We start from the raw sequence: 13,910 nt of genomic DNA, 5'->3' as shown, positions 1-13,910 counted from the left end.
GGCCGATATATCGGTGCATCCCTAGCTAAAATCTAAAATGACACAGATGCCTTCCCGGTTTTAATGGGTTAAATACCTACTTGCGTGAAATTCACTATATTTAGGCTAATTGCTTAAGGGTTGTTCCGAAGTCGAGCCGGCTCATAATGTGAGTGAAGGTCTGCGTGACCTCCTTTCTAGATGCTTGAGCAAACAGTAGAAGTGGATTAGATTGATCTATTGCAATGCTATGATCAACACTCAACAGGCACTCATGTGTGTGACTTTATATGCTCAGTTATTATTATTTTTTGGTTTGTATTTGTTTCATGTATAATCGTTTTGATTACCTGTCTGACAGAAGAATACAGCACTTGTGGTGTTGTTGTTGAGAGGCACGGTGCCGCTGTGCATAATGAGTGTGATTTTTACTCTTTGTTTTGCTATTTTTGAATAGCCAAAGAGATCTAAAATGACACAGATGCGTTCCCAGATTGACTGGGTTAAAGTTGGATAGTTTGATCAATATTTCATCATGTGTCTGTGGCTTTCTGTCTGATATGACTTTAGACATTTGGGAGAACAGTGAGCGAAAAATTAACTTGTTCCACTCAGCCTCTTCACACACACAAACACATGCACACACACTAGGGCTGTCACCATAATTTGTTTTTGACAATTAACACATTCCCTGCCAATGACGTAGATCTACGTCAATAAAAAAAAAGCTAGAGGGCACTCTTCGCTAACCTATGAATGATCCCTTAACTGCGAGAGAAGGAATAGACGGAAATGACGTCATCCCAAAAAGATTCACTTCCGTCCACTCCCATGTTATGAGATGTAGAAAAACACTTCTAGCTCGGATTTCTTTTTTTTAATGAAAACGAGCCATATTCAACTGCCGATAACAACAGAATCGCGACGATCGCGGTAAACATGTTTTTGTTCCGGTGGATAGATGAGAAAAAAATCTATTATCTATGTGACAGGCCAACACACACACATACACACACACACACACACACACACATAGGCATGGCCAGACTAATATCACTGCGTAGATATTAGTCTGGAATCTCTGTGTGGAACCTGCATTTCCGAGGGGAAAATTAAAGAAATGTCTCTGGTGATAAACCCGCCCCATTTTTGCATACTGGGCCCTGATTGGTCCCTCACAACTTCGGAGGGAGAGAAATACAATCTCTATTGAGAGGGGCCAGACCTAATCTGCCAAGGGCAATTTTTTGCGAATGGCAGATTCGTCTGGAACCAGGCTAACACACACACACACACACACACACACACACACACACACACACACACACACACACACACACACACACACACACACACACACACACACACACACACACACACACACACACACACACACACACACACACACGCACACACACTCTTTCTTGCTCTTATGCATGCACACTAGCCATCAGGTGTCTCAATCATGACATCACCCAAATCCTCCCTTACATGCACCTAAAAATACACAAAGACACACACACACACACACACACACACGCACACACACACACACACACGCGCACACACACACACACACACGCACACGCACACGCACACGCACACGCACTAAACATGCATGCGGTTGCCTTACCTGTAGTGACAAAAGCCCCTCCCCCTGCAGATGAGCAGCGACATCCGCGGGTGTGATGTCACGTCTCGGGGGAAGTGGGCGTGGTCTGCGGTGCTCCAGGCGCCTCTTGTCCTTCTTGTACAGCAGCGCCGCGAACGCCAGGATGTTCAGGAACAGCAGCGACGCTCCGACCGCGATGGTCACCGACAGCTCGGTGGAGTAGTCCTCGTTGGGGACTCGCACGCCGTTCTCCCCCCCTTGGTCTAACGACGGCTCGGGGGGCTGCGGCGTGCCCCCCTGCGACCCCGGGTGCCGCGTGCTGCTCGGGGGCCAGCCTTTGGCCAGGCGTTTCGTGTAGGAATAAGGGGTATCGTCCTGGGGGTTGGGACTGTGCGTGAAGGAGGGACACCGACTGGAGGAGTTCGTTGACGTGATGCAAGTGGGGCACCAGCTGGAGCCAGAAGGAGATCTTGGTGGCTCTGTAGTGGTCCCTGACGCGAGGCTTGAGCCCGATGTGAAGGTACAGCTGCTCCTTGGGGGTGTATTTAGACCAGGCCACTTCTTCAAAGCGGTTAGGTTTCGTGTGGATGAACTTGGTGTCTTGAGGTACCGGCTGGTTTGGATCACTGCAGGGAAAGGAGACACAGACAGTGGGGTCATGTGTTGCCCATTACAGAGTGTAGACCAGGAGGTCTTCAACCTTTTTCAGGCCAAGGACCCCTTGGCTGAGAGAGAGATGAAGCAGGGACCCTGCTTCATCTATATTGTATAAAATTGGGTTTCAGATTAAACTTTTTTTTTTAACTTGGTCTGCTCTTTTTTCCCTCTGCACCTATACCTCTTTTCCAAAAATAGCAGATCTACAAGCTCACAACGCCTCGCGCTGCAAGGTGTTGTGAGCTTGTAGATCTGCTATTTTTGACTAAAGTTCTCCTCAGAAAAGGGATGCTAGGGTTCAAGTGGTTAATGTAAAAAAAATAATCATATCACATATAGATTTGGCCACCCTCCTGTAGTAACTCTGAGGACCCCCTGGGGGTCCCGGACCCCCTGTTGAAGACCCCTGGTGTAGACTGTGTGTAGGTCACCTGTTGTTTTCCCTCACATTATACCAGTCGAAAGTAGTTAACATTAACAAACAGGAGTCTGAGGAGGATTTATTATAAACAAAGTCCCGTTTGTATTCGGTTTGTAATTTGTTACCTGGATTCCACTAAACTCATTGGGATAAAAACGAGTTATTATGTTAGAAACTTGCCTGCCGTAGAAACATACACTTAGACAATCACATGCGGGCGAACACAAAGTGACACAAAGATGAATAGAAACAGTGTGTTGGTTAGCGTTAGTGGGGAGAGACACGTGAATGGGTACGTAGGGAAATGCCAGCACACAATAGAAATAAATAATGATGGGCAGAAAGAAACCCATCAATCCTCATTTGAAATGAATAAAGGCTGTTTTCAAAAGAAACACACTCAAAACCCTGACAATGACGACAGACATGTATTTTAGTCTATGTATAGGATAATTTCGGTCAGTGAAAGGGAAATAACACACAGGAAGATATTCTCAGACTTGGCACTTACGTGCTATGTACTTACTTGTCAATCAATGCATACGCTAACAACACGAGTAAACAAACAAACAAACAAACGGCCGAGGAAATTCATGGACAGCCCGGCTTGGACACAGGAACGGTGCGTTTGCATTCATGTGCATGGGGCGTAAAAATACACATTAGAGGGCATCGTGTTCTGCTTTTTTGTATCTGCTGCCCCAGTTCTCCTTCCTACCCAGATGCACTGTGACGGGAGTGAAACGTTAATAGCAAGTGTCACGTTGCTTATTAACCCATTAAAACCGGGAACGCATCTGTGTTATTTTATACTTTGGCCACTCAAAGATAGCAGGTATACAAGCTCATAGCGCAGCACTGAGTGCCGCACTATGAGCTTGTAGATCTGCAATTTTTTTCAAATCTTTGAATATATATATATATATTTTTAAAGCAACCATTTTTAACTAAAATCTTTGCTTCTGGGGGTCCCTGGAACAAACTATTTTTCGGATGGGTGGGGGGGGGGGGGGGGTTGGCGGGCAAATGCATATCATTTTGAAGGTCCTTGACAAGTTTGAGCACCACTGATTTAGCAACATGAGTTTTTCGGAAAACTGTTAGGATTTAGAAGACATTTGTAGAATCCCCAGAACCAAAGATTTGAGATACAAATGTTCGCTTTAAAAATATATATATATTCAAAGATTTGCAAAAAAATAGATTTTAGCACTATGAGCTTGTTCTATTTTTGAATAGCCAAAGAAATCTATAAAAATGACGCAGTCTATGCTTTCCCGGTCCTCATGGATTAAAACTCTTGCACACTGGAATTTTAAAAAAAACTAAAACTCTATATTCTGATAATAATCATTATAGAGTAGGTTCAGTAACAGGGGTCTAACGATCTCTCCCGGTCTTTAGTAAATAGAGAATTTTATTTATTTTTATTTGTTTCATCACTTCCAATTTCACTTGTTTATCCAGTATGAGTTTTCTCTCCTGATTGGATAAAATTGATATCCCGACATGAAAATGTATTTTCTGTTTCGGGGGGAACCCCTGTTACTGAACAAACACTTTACAGCAATGACTGCTATTGGAATACAGAGCTACTTAAAGGACGACTTCACCCATTTTCCACCTGTCTTCATATAATTGGTCCTCACTAATGCGCATGAAAATATGGCACCATTTCGTCAACTCAGTCTGTGTCTCAGAGGAGTGCTGTGGACAGCTCAGAGACACAGACTGAGTAGGAAAGAATTACACAATTTTATCAGGAGCATTAGTGAGGATCTATTATATGAAGATAGGTTGAAAATGGGTGAAGTCGTCCTTTAACACTTAGTGTATTTAAAAAAGGAATTACAAAACAAGTACCAGCCCTTTAAATGAGGGCTCAGGATGAGGGCTCAGGATTTGACAGTGTGGATGAAAAAACGTTCAAGGCCTTTGGCAAGGCATCCACTTATTGTACTTGCAATCGAATATATATATTTTTTTTTTACTATTCCAAAGTTTAAAGAACAGAGTTTGAATACTGGCCTAATTCTGTCCGTGGAGAGATACTATGGCTCTTTGGAGATTTAGACCTGCACGTCTAGACTACAGATGCCTCGCTAAATCTAAAGAGGTCTCAGTGGAGAGAGTGCGAGTCTCTATTGGAGTAATTACTAGTAATTACTCACGGAGTAATTACTAGTAATTATTCACTTGGAGCAGCACAGAAAAAGGTCCATCCTCAACTAGTACCATTATCTTATAAATGATGTTTAACTAGCATGATACGGGCGTAATTTACCCCGATACAGTTATCAGGTTAAATGATCAGTTTTGTAAAATGCTTGATATACCATTATTCTTTATTATGTTTTCTCTTCTCTTCGTATTTGTCTTGTGATCTTGCAGCATTGATGGGCAATGGCCCATCAATGCTTGAAGTTCACAAGTCTGCAAAGCATTTAAAGATTACAAGCTGAAGTTGAAGAGGAGATTAAATTACAACGGGAGGGCAAAGACAATAGAGAACAGAAGAGAAGAAACAGAAAAAGAGAAGAGAAAATAGTACTTTTAATAATGATGGCTACTAAACCTAGAATGGGTTTCTCAACGGCCTTGTAAAGATTATTTAGCAAAACAAACAATCTGACAGAATTCTGAATTGAGATTGATACGATGAGCACTTAACCGTCTGCCAAAATGGTTATATATTTCAACCACAGTTGGTTCTTAAATAACATTTTCAGTCAGAAATTGGACTCGGCAGCTATAACCTGCACAAATCTATCCTTTTCCAATGAGCTCATTATTTCGGTGTTTGGTGTAAACCCATAAGGATATTTACCCTCCACTGCTGCATCTTCCTCTTTCCCCATTCTGAAAACTCAACTCTCCAGTTTTTTTTAAAAGCCACTCATCTGTGGAGAGATGCCTTAAGGCTAATCTCTAGCTACAGCAATCATCTCAGTCCAATCTTGAAAGTACATTTTAACGTATCTTCTTTTCATAACCCCTGGCAACGACGACACTTGCACATATTTATATAAATATTCTGAGGGTTTTACCATTTATTATTCCAACAAATTGACCATAAATTAAGCATCATGGAGCAAGGGAATTATTAAAATAAATACATTTCCCAAGAAGCCGGAAATCAAAGAATGTGGAATAATTACTGATATTTTGGTTAATAATTTATACGAATTTTGTCCCTACTACTCTTTTAGGGTATCTTAACTATTAGGAGCAGTGGGCGCTATTAATGTTAATAAAACATCTACTGATGCACAAACTTGGACACATCACTGGGTGTTTCGGGTCTTGCAACGGACACCCTCCTCCAGGCGACCCGACCGAGGCTGATCAGACCCCGGCCTGTGTCCAAGTAGCATGCTACTGCCACATTAATACAGCGCCCGGGGAGCAGTAACTTACTCAGGGACACTTCGACACATAGACTGGGCAAACCGGGGGACAAACCAGGGGGTGAATCAGGGGGGGACCTTCTGATTGCCAGACAGGCTCTCTACTTATTCAGCTAGGCCGCCCAAAGTTGCTGTTGTTAACAGATAATATTTCAAGTCAGGATGACAATAATGATCATTTAAAGGGATATTTGACTTTCAAACATGTTTGGGGTCATTTTAATGTCTAATCAGGCTTTTGTGAGCACCCCAGACAGTTTTTTAGTTGCTTGATTCAGTATTTAGATATTTGATATTCAACTCCAAACTCCATTTTAACCATGTTAGATTCATTGAAAACACCCGTCCTTGGTTCTGGTGACTGGTATTGGCCTTCCAATGCGCGAGGAGACCATCTTTTTTCAATTACTTTTTTCATTTATTTTTTAAATATGAAAAGAAGAAAAGAAGTAATTGAAAAAACACGGTCTCCTGACGCATTAGAAGGACAATATCAGTCACCAGAACCAAGGACGGGTGTTTTCAATGAATCTATCTAAACATGGTTAAAATGGAGTTTGAAGTTACAGTGGCTTTGTATAGGAAGGGGGCATGAGGCATGTCTGTTAAAATCAATATCAAATGTCTAAATACTGAATAAAGCAACTTCACAAAAGCCTGATTAGACAGTAAAATGACATGTTTGAAAGTGAAATATCCCTTTAATGTTACAGACATAATGATACGCATTCAACCCTAAGCCACTCACTGTACTGAATGGGCAACCAAGCTTTGACGAAGGGTCCAGGTTATGCCAATAGTGACGTTAGCCTTTTTCTCTTGATAGCATCCCAGATTATTGTCCAAACTGTCCAAATTTCCAAAGGGAACATGCTGTCTAGTAAAAGGCAGGTCTTTCAATAAAATAACTTCTTTTGGAATTTTGAACAATGGCTCCATTCTCCAAATGACACTCACTTAATGTTCTACAGTGCAGTTTAATAGTCTGTCTTAGACTAGGGATGTGCATGACTGACCAAAATCTAATTAGAAACTTCTACTGTTCTGGAGAACTTTTTAAAGGTTCAACATAAAAAAAGCGATGGCCATTTCCTGTATGGTAGCATTACTCTATATTTTGGTTGTACCAAAAAAAAGCTTAGAACCGGTGGTCAGTTTATACAAAGTGAGTAATGGCAGCTGATATGACGTTTCTGCAGAGGTTCGAGGTTTCTTCCATTTGAAAAAGGATGTTTTTAGAAAGAATAACCTTCATTTGATGTCCATATCACGTAATTGTAATTTAAGAATATTTTCATATTGACTTTTATAACATCCAGTGAGAGCAAGCATGAAGCCCTTCTGTTCCACGCTGGTCTAAGTGGGACGCTTCCATGGAAATCAATGTGTCAAGTTGAACCACTCACCCAGTCTTGGCAAAGTTGGTCCAGTAGGTCATCACTACTGCGCTCAGCATGACGTCGTTCTTAGAGAAGTTACAGTTGAACAGATCAGTAGGTCCCACCATCGGCACTCCAAACACATAGGGAACCTACACGCACACGCACACGCACACACACACACACACACAGATGCAGCATATAAGCACAAACAAATGCAGGCAGGCAAGCACACACATGAATACACAGACAGATACACACATGGATACACGCATGCACGCATGCACACACACACACACACACACACACACACACACACACACACACACACACACACACACACACACACACACACACACACACACACACACACACACACACACACACACACACACAGAGAGAGCAGAGAAGCGGGTCAATACAGTGCTTACTTTCTTATTAAATATTATTGAATCACACAACATCTATCAAGTTTGTTCACCGTAGCAGTGGATATGCTAATACACTGAACAGCCTCCTAACCATATCGGCACAAAAATTAATTCCATAAGGGTTTTAAATATTTCATCCACTTGGATGGCTTGATTTGACTCCGTAAGCACTTATCACAGTACCAGTATTAAACTGAGCTAAATCAACTTTCTTCTATTTCTTTTTTTTTAATCTCTGAGAAATGTCCACACATTGTTTTTCCATTCGATCACACACACACACACACACACACACACACACACACACACACACACACACACACACACACACACACACACACACACACACACACACACACACACACACACACACACACACACACATGCACATGCACATGCACATGCACATGCACACACACCTAATATCACACCCAGATGGGCTGAATTATTAATCCAACTGATCAATTATTCAATCTCGCTAGGCAGCACTTTAATCTTTTTATATATACCCTCTCTCAGCATGATGATGGTGAGAGAGGGTGTGTGTAATCTATCTATCTATCCAACCATTCATTCATCCATCTGTCATTGCCAGCATGGCATCACCGTACCTCATCACCGTGAGCGGAGTCAGCCCAGGGAGGGGTGGCATCGCTCTGGCAGTGGTGGTAGAAGGAGTAGAAGTAGGTGGGCGAGCCGTACTGGGCATGGAGGTCAGCCGTGGCCACCGCCGGCGCCACCCACTGGTGATCAGTGAAGAGCGCCACCAGGGTCTTACGTCGTGTCTCCGCGTTGTCCCGGTCAGCCCAGTCCGTGTACATGAACCTTCAGGGGATCAATTAGTCAGTTAGCCAGTCAACTTACAAATCAATGGATCTATCTATCCATGAATCCAACTATCAATTAATGAAGCAATCGATGAATGAAAGAATGAATGAATGAATTAATCAATCAAGCAATCAATCTATCAGCTTTACAGTAGAAGGAATAGAATAAATGCAGAAAAATGAAATTTGCATGCACATGTATAACATATTCATACGAGCACCTTTTATGAGTACACATACATTATGTAGAACACACACACACACCTTATGCTCTCTCTCAGTGTGTCCCGGCCCTCTGGGTATCCGTACAAACTATCCACAAAGTCCGACACAGCAAAGTCAAAGTCCTCGGCCGTGACGCCATCCTCCGAATCCACGATGCCTTCCACAAACTTCACGCCCTCCCCCTGGTTAACTCCCAGCATCACGTCGTAGTTGAGGAACTCCCCCTGCTCCATCAGAATCTGGGGGTCGTCCGGTATCACGTCGCCGTCGATCACAGGGGCGAACGCTGTGTGATACTTGGCTGGGGCCACGGTCTGCTCCACGAGTTCGCGGTAACTCCGCCCCTGGAGGCAGGCTACCAGTTGGGTGCTGTCGTCGATGCCACAGCCCACCCTCTCCCCGAGCTGCCGGGCGTATTTACTGGGCTGGTAGTTGACGGCCCAGCTGGCTAAAGCGCTGCCACTCTGGATGATGGCCCTGTGGAACAGGTCTGTGGACACACATGAGCAGGCATATGAATATACAGATACATTGATGCATTTTGTCCACACATGGCTGCACACGCATATTATGCAAACACTCGTGGACGCGCGCACTCACACGCAAGCACATTCAGGGACGCGCGCACGCGCATATATATTGTGCACACACAGATATGTTATGCACGGATACACACAGTCATAAACACGCTGGGATATTAGGCTGCACACACATGCATGCACACACACGTATACGCACACCGACACGCATGAATCCCACATTTGGATACATACACTTGCAAATAGACAATACGGCACTCATACAACAAATAAAAAGCATTTGGAACACACAGTAAAGTAGTATTTATTATGTTGGCTCTGGGTAATAATAGGCCAGGCTTAAGGGTCAAGGTTAGGTTAGTCAATCAGGATTTAAAGTTCAACGTTCTCATAGCGATCAGCACAGAGTACTTGGAGTGAGTGTGCGAGCTTATTAATATTCCTTATTAAGAAAAATCAATTACAGGGGATAAAAACTGAATCACTGAACACCTATAAAAGTCCCATACCCCTAAATGTCGTAGCTTTCTCAGATTTATGGCCTTGATTAACCACTGTTAAAGTGCCAAAAGCCTTTCTACAAGGCTTTGCCAAAAGCAGTGGCTAGTTTAGAGAAGCATGCTTGTGGCTGAGGGTTCCTGGCTTAATCCCCCAGACGCTGGGTTGGAAAGTGTGACACCCACTCCTCCCTCCTTACCCACTGTTCCTCTGAAACAGTGGGTATGCTGTCACTGAGCAAGGCACTAATACCCCAACCGTTGAGCTGCTCACCGGCGAACAGTATAAGACTGTGATTGTACTGGGCAGCAGCCGGATGTGAATATGTGGCCACGGTAAAATCATCAGTTAGTTTTAACTCAGATGTGTAAAAATGGGTTCCTTCGGGTCAATATTTATACTCTCTTCAATTTCAAGTTCAATTCACACAGAGGCTTTTACTGTGTATGAGTGTGAAGGAGGCTTTTGCTGAAAAAAGGACCTTCGTACTCAGCGAACATGCCCTGGGTTTAAAGGGGGGGGGGGGGGACCAGGCAAAGTAAAACGCCATAGGCTGGTAAGAGTTTTAATCCATAGCCATTACCCTCAGAGTAGTGGGACAAGGTGAGCAGGCTGACACAGGAGGCTCCAGCCCCTGAGCCAAATACAGTGACCCTGTCTGGGTCTCCTCCGAAGGCGGCAATGTTCTCCTTCACCCAGCGCAGGGCCTGGATCTGGTCCAACAGCCCATAATTACCCTTCGCTGCCTGGTCGCCGGTACTCAGGAACCCTGCAGGTAGACAGACAAGATGTGTTAACTATAATTAATTAATATAATTAATATGCAGAGGAACAGTGGTGGAAAAATGATTAAAACCTCGGATGTTTACATGGTCTTGTATGGCTTGAGCAGCACCCCTGAGGTCCATGAAACCTATTTTCAGATGGTTGTTCGGCATCTGACTACGTCTTGCTTCCTATGAGTTAACCTTTTCATCTGTTTTTGAGGTTTGACTGCGGTAAAAAATATTGAGGGGATGGAATTTGCATTGTTAACACCAAATATTGAATGCATTCCCACTCGTTAACACTGGCAATGAAAGGGGGGGGGTTCATGGCTCTCTCTCTCTCCCAACATCTATACTGTTAGATCACCATTAATCAACCACTGTGCATGCACGCGTGAGCATACCTGAGCAGTGAGCACTCATGTATGAATTTGAGCTAGTGCTTCCTCTCTCACAAACACATATGCACTATGGGCCGGCTGTTAAAACAGCATCAATGCCATATTCCCTGTACAGCTCAAGTCTCTGGGAGCTTGAGAATATATAATTACCCATAAAAAAACTAAACAAAGGACTCTAATATCAGCTCACTCCACTCCACTACAGTATATCTCATTACTGCAGTAGCTCATTTCTCTGAAGCTCCTCTGAAGACTGCTACTCAACTCATATAATGAACAAGGAATACATCACTGTGCAAAACAATATATTCTATCAATTGCATGCAATCTTCTCAGACGCATGAATCATATCATCTGCAAATTAGATTGTAATGAGAGTTTCGGGTTTGCAGTAAGGGCCGGTGCTGTTTTAAAAATGTCCCTGGGCCAAACTAAGCCCATTTCCCCACAGTCAGGTACGACCTATTTTCTTTTATACAGTTTTTGGTTTATATAAGCTCACCTTGCTGTCATGCCTCATGGATAAGGACGATGATGACGATGCAGAGAGAGATGAGGAAGAGGACAATGAAGAGGCTGTCGCTGCTTTTGTTCTTGATGAAGACAATGATGCTACTGATGATGATAATGATGATGATGATGATGATGATGATATGATGATGATGATAATCCTACTGAAATTGCATAGAAGTAAAAGCTTTTAAAATAGAATAGAAGAATAGGCTCTATGCACAGACTTCCTCTTCCTAACTTCCTTCACAGATGTTACCAATGATACTAATGAAGGGCAGGCTCTGTTCCATTTAGTGTAGCACAGTGGTAGCACAGTGGTTCTCAAACAGTGGTTTAATTTCAACGACCCCATAACTCTGAGTGTACAAATGGTACCAAATGGACCCTTATGGGTCCATTTGGTTCGATTTGCACACTTTCAGAGTTACACACACCGTTAGGGGCCATTTGGAACCCCCTCAAGGAACAGTGAGGGTCCCTGGACCCCAATTTGAAACCCACTGGTGTAGCAGTCTTTCTAGGGAGGTAACATGCACACTATCATCCCCCTGACTATGACTATGAGGCCCAATTTCTTTCCAATATGGCTACTGTGCATAGATCCTATTGATCTGGGATCACTGGTCAGCTCAGGGGATCATATCATGTCTTTAAGTCTTTAGGTCATTACTTATAGTAGAATATTTTTGTTGTGCACACATCCTCCCATTTGACTTCATGTACAGTACAATAAACTGCCCGTATGGATAACTTGAAATACCTGAACGAATGCAACTTTGAAAACATGGTCCTAAAAAATTATTTCACAATTTGAGTGCATGCATGAACTACCGGACCATGATCCAGTCCGGATAACAACATAACTTATGTCGTCTTGTGCCAGTGTTTTCTGCAAGTAATTATATCGCAAAATCGTAAAATTATAGCTAACGAGAGCCTGGAAGAAGCCAGAACACTGATTCCGCACGTAATGCATTCAAGCCTTGAGCTTTTCATACCTGTCAAGAATTGGGAAATATACAGGAAAACCAGATTTTCCCTGTTCAGACAGCCATGAAAAAAATCTGAGTCACAGACGTGAAGAGGATCACATTTAATGTTAAACTAGCTTATGGGGACTCATTCCCTCAAGGGACATTAAAATGTATTCTCTCATTGAACAAAGTCTACCAAATTGCACTCACAGACTGTTCTCATTCAAGAATAAAGGTGGAATGTATTGTTAGAGTGATTGTTAAGAAATAATGTTTGATAACATTGATTGACCATGCATTTTTTAAATTGAACAATGGCTTCTTGGAGGAGTTTTACAGTCCCTGGGGCGTGAAATTTATTCACATAAAAGGGGATGGAATATCCAGTTACCAGTATTTTCTTCCAATGCTCTGCAAAACGTTTTCTATTAAACAAAGCAGACACAATACTCTCTGGAGATAATTTAGCTTACGTTGTCACCATTGTACTCACTAAAATACATTTTGCAGTACCAAAACAGTGGGCACATAATACTTTCTTTATTCAATTGATTCTGCACCTAGAGGACCAACAAAAATTAAAACACCAGAATTGGATTTCTAAAGTCTCTAACATCATGTGACAGCAGCACTGTAATTCTATTGCACATTTATTGCAACTTACAGTATGACTGACTTTGCACTTACCATGCCAATATACACTAACTATGAACTCATATCCATCAAAACAAACTGGAGGCATTGGTAAATTATTTTGCGCCTCTTATTTGTCTGTGTCTTTTATGCTGCTGAGTTGCTTGTAAATCAAATTCCAAGGATCAATGAAGGTATCACTCAATCACAAAGTGTTGCTAAACAGTCAGCAAAGCGTTAAGAAGATATATATAGGTAACTCAACAAAAGCACAAAATCTGTATTATCATTATCAATCTGATTTGATCTCATTGATAATTGAGTGAAGATTTGCTGCAGTGTAAAACATTTCCTCTAAAAGATGTCAATATAAAACTGGTTTTATAAAACGGATAGTTCCATTGCTTGATTCTGATTGGCCGTTGTACAATACTTGATAAGCACACACCTGGGTCGCATGTATCTGTATCTCTGCACCAACATTTTGTTTACACTATACACGTACCGTTCCATGGATGTATTACCGTTAGCAATTGTTTTTCCTATGGCAAGGTAAAAAACATGCAAGCTTTTACAAGTTACTTTTTAAATCACTTTAAAACCAGGCACAAGGCAAATAATGCATACCGTTCGGTACCTTCCATGCA

The 13,910-nt window shown here is 42.4% G+C and overlaps 1 pseudogene across 1 annotated transcript in view; it reads right to left on the bottom strand.

Annotated features, from left to right (window-relative positions):
• The window catches only part of LOC308073342 (neuroligin-4, X-linked-like), a 38,181-nt pseudogene that overhangs the window by 22,238 nt on the left and 2,033 nt on the right, over nucleotides 1–13,910 (bottom strand). Inside the window, exons 3-7 of the transcript in view lie at nucleotides 10,559–10,744; nucleotides 8,978–9,428; nucleotides 8,498–8,711; nucleotides 7,483–7,607; nucleotides 1,613–2,217 (exon numbers count right to left, since the gene is read on the bottom strand). The product of the transcript in view is annotated as a neuroligin-4, X-linked-like (transcript). The remainder of the gene's footprint in view (nucleotides 1–1,612; nucleotides 2,218–7,482; nucleotides 7,608–8,497; nucleotides 8,712–8,977; nucleotides 9,429–10,558; nucleotides 10,745–13,910) is intronic.

The sequence above is a fragment of the Gymnoscopelus braueri genome (assembly GCF_963280865.1).
Source record: "Gymnoscopelus braueri genome assembly, chromosome: 18".
Taxonomy (NCBI): Eukaryota; Metazoa; Chordata; class Actinopteri; order Myctophiformes; family Myctophidae; genus Gymnoscopelus; species Gymnoscopelus braueri.
The sequence above is the reverse complement of the archived record's forward strand: the minus strand, read 5'-3'. Positions and strand labels throughout refer to the sequence as shown.